The following is an 8,249-nucleotide window of genomic DNA, read 5'->3' as shown; positions in this document are numbered from 1 at the left end:
TGAGATTAGTGCTGGCTCGAGTATCGACCATTTTAACAATATTGTATAACGATCGTAGAGGCAGTCTCTGAGATCAGTGCTGGCTCGATTTTCGACCGTTTTAACAATATTGTATAACGATCGTAGAGCAGGCTCTGAGATCAGTGCTGGCTCGAATTTCGACCATTTTAACAATATTGTATAACGATCGTACAGCAGGCTCTGAGATTAGTGCTGGCTCGAATTTCGACCGTTTTTACAATATTGTATAACGATCGCAGAGCAGACTCTGAGATTAGTGCTGGCTCGATTTTCGACCGTTTTAACAATTTTGTATAACGATCGTAGAACAAGCTCTGAGCTTATTGCTGGTTGGTTTTCGTCCTTTTATTTAACAGTTTTTATGATAATATCAGAGTTAGCTCTGGATTCAATGCTTGCACGATATTTGCTTATTAACAAATGAATATCTCGATCGCAGATTTGGCTCGAAATTCAATCAGGCTGTGAATAATTAAAATTAAAATTAAAAAAAAAAATAGACATAGAAAATCAGAGCCAGGTCGATGTTTAAAGCTAGCTTCGATCTACGATTGCAGATCTCAAATGTTTATGAAATTACGTTATCTGTTGAGTTTCTTGTTTTACAAGATCAGATATACAAGTAAATGATATATGTAAAGGTAATAAAAAGTGACCAAATTTCTTTAATTTCTTTGGTGTGTGTGTTTTTTGTTGTTGTTGTACCCCGTTGTTTTTTGTGTGTATTTTTTTGGGGGGGGGGGGTGGGGTGGGGGGGCTCTTTTTTTGGGTGTGGGGGTGTGGGTGGTTAGAGGAAGTTTCCAGTCACATTGACCTTTTGAACTTAACTGGTGGACGAAGACCTCTAGTGCCCCTGCATTTAATTATATCAGGCACGAATAGAAACAATCTCCTTCCGCAAAAATTAGCTTGATAGCTGTTTTACATTTTACTCCACAGAAGTGAAGAGTAAGTCTTTAGAAGTTCGCTACCTCACGTCAAAGTTTTATTTGGATACAGACCTATTCTAATGATTTACTACCTCACTGCCGCAACATATATCAAATCTAAGTGTATTTATGATTACACAAGGTAACAAGAACTGTCCAACACTAAACTTTTATTCACTTTCCCCAAGGGTAACAAAATTACAGACGACATATATCATAACACCTTATTCTTATAAGAATAATTTAGTGAATCATGTATACATGTATACCAATCCTAACTATCATCATTCACTATCATTTTTTTCTGATTAATATATGGGAAAAAACTCAGCTGTTCCAATAATTATTGAAAATGTCAAGATAAATACATGTCTGAAGTCATTTTAATCGTGTGTCCAGATGGTACATTGACAGTTTAGCAAGGAAATTTTCATTTTTTAAAGTGAATTGTACGCCTGCGGAATAATTATTTTGTATTCATAAAAGCTAGGGGATTTAAGAGATAAAATGGAAGGAAAATTCGTAATGTTGATTCTGATAATAGGAATTTTGACAGTGTCGTCTGTTTACAATTTCGGCGTTGGTAAGTTTGTTTTTAGGGTAGTCAATGATGTATTGTGGCATTCATAATGTTTGTAGATTATGTTCGTAGCTTTTAAATATGACAAAGACGATGTCAAAATTGATTCATACAGAACACTTTAAAAGTACAGAACAGAACAAACCAGAACATAAGTTCATTAAAACGAAGTAATATTGCGTTTTAACGAAATATATATCGTAAATTGAACGAAATATAATTATTTTTTTTTACGAAATATTATTGCGTTCTTTACGAAATAAAAAGCGTCAAGAGCACCGTATCTTCAACCTGTATAATCGAAAAAAAACTCTATAACCGATGTTTTCTTAACATAATATAACGTGCGGTCGTCCATACGTTGAAGTTAAAAAGATATGATCTAAATATTTTTATGCAAAATATGTCTTTTTTCACACAAAATATAAATCATTAAGTTCCTCAATCGTCAAGTACGTCGAAAATTCAGGTATCCATTACCATCTACTCACCATGCATCACTATTTGTTGGCAATGTGTATATAAATATATTAACAAAATATGCTTTATTCTACATAATTATAATTTTGTCAAAAATATTCCATTGTTAACATATGTATTTAATTCCAATTATAGATGCATATACGTGTTTGCCAGAAGATCCAGGTTGTGCCAACCAGGCGCCATGTGTTGCGGTTACTCTGTGCGGAGGTTGCAATCCGAACGATATTTGTTGCAATGAGTAAATCCTTGAAAAAGGTAGATATTTCATAGACATGTTTTGATACAAAACTGAAATGTTATATTATATCATAACAATAATTAAATACATTTCTACGTGGGCCACATTATAAATATATAAATTTTGAATGAACATGATTTTACATAATGATCTTTTCATGAATTATATTACTCCAAGTAATATGTTATATATTACGATTTTTTAAGTTAAGTATTATCTTAAAAGAAATAATTATATAAAAACCACAGGCAGGCGTTTGTTTGTTTTGTTTTTTCTTTGTTTTTTTTTCTGGAGTGGGGGTAATTCTTTTAAATTTCATACAAATATATTTTAAATTAAGAAAATCAAAGTAGACGTGGCCATGCACACGTATACTTTCCAAGCCACGCCTGTGATAAAAACGTGCTATAGTTCTTTAGGAGTAACCGATATTCTGCTGATAAGATAACAAAAATCGTTTCAAACATCTTGATTGCGGACCAAACGCCGAGTACCCGTCAGTTACTATGAAGTTTGGCAGACTTTTTATAACTGTAAAATAAAAATGAAAAGCAGACGACATTTTAGCAGATGACAATTCACCCGGCATGCAAAGTGTTAATTAAAAAGTTATTTAAAGTACAAACTGTTTGTCTTGTATCATATGACTGAACGATATTTTATATCGACTCATTACAAAGACTTGCAAACCACGTGGTCTTCCTTGTTTATGTAGAAAATCTTATATAAATTTTGCATGTGATAAATAAAGTATCTTTTAGAAATATTGCAAAGATAAATACTGATCTTCATTATCTTATTATTTCTAAAGTTTTATTTCTATTTTCAGACCTTCTTTCAACAGACGAGCTGCATAAACTTCTACTTTAAATTTAGAGAATCAACGATTTGAATTTTGAAATTGACATATTTATGATGCGATAAAAGAATATATTAAACAGCTAATTATACACTTGTCTTGTGACGCATTATTTATATAAAACATTAGAATCAGTACCAGTCATCACTTTTAAAACTTACTTTCTATAACAGGAAACATTTAGGTCCGATTTTACTCAATTTGTTTTAGCATATTTAAAGCAAGATTGCGAAACAAGTTTTGCAACTTATATTAATCACTTCCGAGTCCGCTTCCTGGAACCAACCAGTACTGGTGTCATATGAAGAAACATGGTCGTAACCCGAGTAGAGCTCGAACCCATAATTTCTGGGTTGAGAGGCAGTTACCTTAACCACTAGGTCACCGCTCCATTTTACTCATTTTTTTTATTTATATGACAATTCCATTATAGCAAATATCAATTTACAATTTTCAAAGCTTGTTCTAAAATTAAAGTGACAATTGAACGTATTTCTAAAATATGGAACCCTTTTGCGTGATCATTATTAAATATAAAAAAAACACTTATGTGGTCATTTTTTCTATACTGGTCACTTTCAAGTCATTTGCTCGCTCAAGTCTTATTGAAGCAGCATGTCTTCAGATTAATCCCAATTTTTCAGTTTTTTAAGAAAATTTTGAAAATGTATTTAAAAAGTAAAGTATGTTTAAAGTGAACAAAGACAGCAATTTACGAACGAAGCAAAGGTCACCTTTAATCCACGTAATTTACAATACAAATGTCAAAAAAATGCCCTTACTGCGTTAGTCACGCAATAGAAATGGTGGCAAATACTGAAAATCAGTCATTCATTGCATGTTACATGTAAATTATTAATTATACTTGAATTATAAATATATTTACTTTTCAGAAGATATTAGTACATTTTTCTGAAGGTTGAATTTCTTTGCTTATCTTGAGGCATGCACTAGCTTAAAGCTCTCTTTAGAATAAGAAAAAACTTGTCATAAAAGATATCAGTAAAATAATATTTAATTGTATATTTTATTATCTTAAGCATAAATATAATGTACATACAAAAGGGTTGGACCAAAAGTTATACCAATATCATCTAGGGTCCTTCCCTAATAATATCAGGATAAGTAATCCAAATATTATCTGTAATCCTGTAAAACAATACATTGAATCCTTAAATGTAACTAAATTTAAAATTAAGGAGAATGTTACTAATTCTATTTACAAATCCCTTGAAAGATCTTTCTTTGGAGGTCGTGAAGGAACTGGAGTCTCTAAAATCACAAAGACACAGTCAATGGCAACAGTTTAGCTTTACTGTTAGAACAGGACGTCAGACGGCTCTTGCAACGCACACCTGAGTGAAACAACTTACACTGTTCTATAAAAAAAAAACAATTCTGATTGATATTTCATATGAAAAGATGTGAACTCAATGCAGGGATTCAACCTGCATTGACGAGCAATTCATCTAAAATCAGCGAATTTGTCAGTCTCATAATATTTCATTGAATAGATATACACAGACTTAACATTTAATAAAACATAACTTGTACATTCGTATATTTTTTGTTTGGTTTTGTTGTTTGTTTTTATATACTTCTTTGTGTTTGTTTTTTTTTAAATAGGTTTTTATATCAACATTTTTTTTTGTTTGCGGAAGGTAGCGTATCACGATATTTTTTGTCAATTCTTTTGGTTTGCACTTAACCAATCAGCCAAGTGGGCACCACAGAGCATTTTTTTCAGGATTATGCATGTCTATTGTTAGGCAACAGTGTACACCTTTATTTTCCCTCCTGTTTTCCCAATGTAAAGTCTAAACGTTCTATCACAGAAAGCAATACTTCGAGCGTACAACTGGTAGTCTAATTCTTCCAGTTTCTCTGTATTCACATTCGACGAATGGACTGTATTCTTGTCTAATAATCCAACGTTGGATGTAACATAAACTTGGTGGTCATCACATATGTATGCAGTACCAGTCTTGTCAGTTGTGATGCCTTGCATGTTGTAACAATGGTTAGGATACATACGTTTTTCATAAACATTTTCAAGCTTGCCTTCGAATTCTAGTATTGCCAACACTGAGCTCCCTTTAGAAATGTATGCCAGTGTTGTATTTGGAATTACTGAAACCTTGTTTATATTGCTGACTTCGATTTTTCGATCGACTGTTCCATCGAGATGCAATAATTCGACTGTCCCTGGATTTGAATATGTAACGATCAGCTTTCTTTCATTTCGAATAAAATCTATACCATGGCATGCTCCAGAGACAGTGAGGGATTTTTCAGGCGTAACTGCATCAGCCTTTGGTAATGCAAGTGACAGAAACTGAATCTTTTTTTCTTCCGGAAGAGTGACAGCTAATTTGTCGTCAGGTACAACTGTTAAATCATAAGGCGGTGAACTTAGTAATACATTTGCTGTTATTTTGTCATTGTTTGTGTCTATTATTTTCACATTCTTGTTCCCCTTATCAACTATTGCAACAAGTGATTCTGATATAACGCAAAGTCCGGTTACCTCACATTCCTTCGAGTCATCGGTAGACATTGCATTAAGATCTCTGATAAAATGAATTGTTTTTGATTTTGTTCCGTTGAAAGAAAAATTTCCAAAATTACTCGGTTGTAAAGTAAGTTTTGTGACTTTTTTATCTGGTGTAAAGGAATATCTTTTTATTTTACTGTCCATTCTGATTTTTTCTAGATCGGCGTGGTCGGCTTTTATTTTGCTTTGTGCCCTTTTCATAGATATGAATGCATCAAGTGTTCTGTTTCTTGATATTTTAGGTTGAACATAGGATTGCGATAGTGTTTTGCATCAAAAATACATTGCCCCTACATGTATTTTTTTTGAGACATGATTTTTCTTTTCATCTTCATCTTTTTATTGTTTTCAATTTCTTGTCAAGGTTACTTTAGATCCCGTCCAATGTGTTCCCCCCTTATACGTTTTTCGAATAGATGACATCTCAATGCCTAGCTTTGTCATGATTAATGTAAATTGCCTTTTAGGCTTGACTGAACGACATATTGCGTTATGTTATATTCATTCCTCAAGCAGTTTTGTGTTTCCTTGCAGCTTTTCAAACTCTTTATTTATATCTATTTCAGGCAAAATGTCATTGATACTCTTAACAATTTTCAACATTTTTCAATGACTCGATCCTTTGCATGAAAAGAGCAGCAAACCTCTTCATGTACTTCGCAATAATACTCTACCACCTGCTCAGCATGGATTGGACAGGTGGTCTCGGGCCTTGCATTCTTTTCTTTTTTGGCAATGTTTGTCTTTCCTTTTAGCAACATGGTGCCGTGTTATAGAGGGACGGCAATGCACTTTATAGCAATCCTTGCACAAATATTCGGTCGCAACGACACAGTAATCCTTCCACAGAACAGACCATTGTCCCGTCGCTTTTTACATGGATCAACAAAATAGCTTCTGCATGTTCAGTACATAGTCCAGCTTCAAGCATCATTTTTATTCATATTTTTTTTTGAAGATAAAACGTATAACTGGATGTCCTCCTTTATATCTTTACTAAACTATAACATCCAAACTACTTGTAATGGATGTGAATGTTTAGATTTTTTTTGTCAAATTCAAATCTTTCTTTTCATTTATGGAGTAATTTTATATATCGTATATTTTTATACAACCACAAAATACGACGCTATATTACATTATTAATCGAAGCCAATGGTCCCTGTTTAAGATAATTGGCAAGGCAACCGCATGTATATTCGTTAAATTGAAAACTTCGTTTTATCAAGCTATCATATCCAAAGTATGTTATATGATATGTTATCTGTATTGTCAATGCAGATTTGTAACGTTTAGAATTGCATAATTTTTGATAATGGAAATAGGGACATGGATGCATGATTTCATTATGTTATACAGTGTCCATAATTTCACCATGATTTCATTATGTTATACAGTGTCCATAATTTCACCAGAAACCGTACTAGTTTTGGTGTTTTAAGTGGATATGTTTATCTCTATTCTAATGTCACTTTTATTTTGTTTATGTCGTCCTTAAAATCATTGACATTGTTGTGTTTGTGGTGTTAAACGTTCTATTTTTGATATTTTTTCTTGTTGGGTTGTTTTCAGTATTTTCTATTTGAATACTTTTATAAAAACCTTAATTTTGTAGGTATAAAATTAAAAAATGTTCATAAAAATAATTTACTGAAATCAGCATTATGATTGTTTGGTATGTAGTTTTTTTATTATAACTCAATATATCATTTAATGTAAAACCACCCATAGACCTATTATGTGTTCTTGCCTTCGAGGGATCTCCTCTTTTCCAGTTTTTTTCTAATAACCATGTATGCAAAGAGGAATGTTAAATGTCGATGATGATTCTGGACAAAAAATGCGTTCATTAATGTATTTAAGTGGTTTTAAAGGATAATTATATAGAAACCAGCCAGCATTATTAAGTGTTGAGAATTGAGTACCGCTCAAGCCGGTGCTAGAGGGCGTAAGGGATGTTGCAGTAATTCGTTTTCCTTCATGTACAGACTCAATCAAACCGTGTCTGCAATTTTCATATAATTTAGTTGTGATTAATGCTTCCGAGGTATCATTTTGTTTCCAGATTTTTCTTATATTCCTACTGATTTAAAAAGTATTCAGAATTGAAGTTTTTCGTTCTTCGAAATATAAAGTTCCAATCCGAACAAAATGAAGAAAAGAATCAAAAATGACAAAAGAATAATAGACTAAATTAATAAGTAAATAAATAAAAAAGTTTCCTTAATTGTCCGAATTTCTAAGATGGCACTTCCGGCCTAATTTGGTAAGTATGTCATAATAGATGGAGATAGGCTTCTTCATTCACAAAATTGTCTTATTTTAAAAAATTTTATTTTCTTCTGCTTAGCCAGTGTAATTTTGGTAAATTAGGTAATTTGGTTAGTATAATACGATACAATAAAATAGTCTTTATTTTGTAAAGATTGTCTTTATAACAGCAGTACTGTTTAGAATGTTTTAACCAATTAACTCAAAAGAATACATTTGACTCCATATATAACGAACTCGTTTTATAACGCATTGTCGTTAAGAGCGAACTTAATCTGACATACCCGGTCGATTCCTTCTTTATTTTGTATTAA

At 32.2% G+C, this 8,249-nt stretch overlaps 1 long non-coding RNA gene across 1 annotated transcript; it reads left to right on the top strand.

The window, feature by feature from the left end:
* The first annotated feature begins 1,332 nt into the window (after positions 1 to 1,332).
* On the top strand, positions 1,333 to 3,201 carry LOC132723816 (uncharacterized). The gene is made up of 3 exons (XR_009624798.1): positions 1,333 to 1,533; positions 2,146 to 2,268; positions 3,081 to 3,201. It is a non-coding gene; the product is annotated as an uncharacterized LOC132723816 (long non-coding RNA).
* Positions 3,202 to 8,249: the final 5,048 nt, after the last annotated feature.

The sequence above is a fragment of the Ruditapes philippinarum genome, unplaced genomic scaffold, assembly GCF_026571515.1.
Source record: "Ruditapes philippinarum isolate M1 unplaced genomic scaffold, ASM2657151v2 ctg8621_1_1_1_1, whole genome shotgun sequence".
In the NCBI taxonomy this organism is placed as follows: domain Eukaryota; kingdom Metazoa; phylum Mollusca; class Bivalvia; order Venerida; family Veneridae; genus Ruditapes; species Ruditapes philippinarum.
This window is presented reverse-complemented; position numbering and strand designations above follow the sequence as displayed.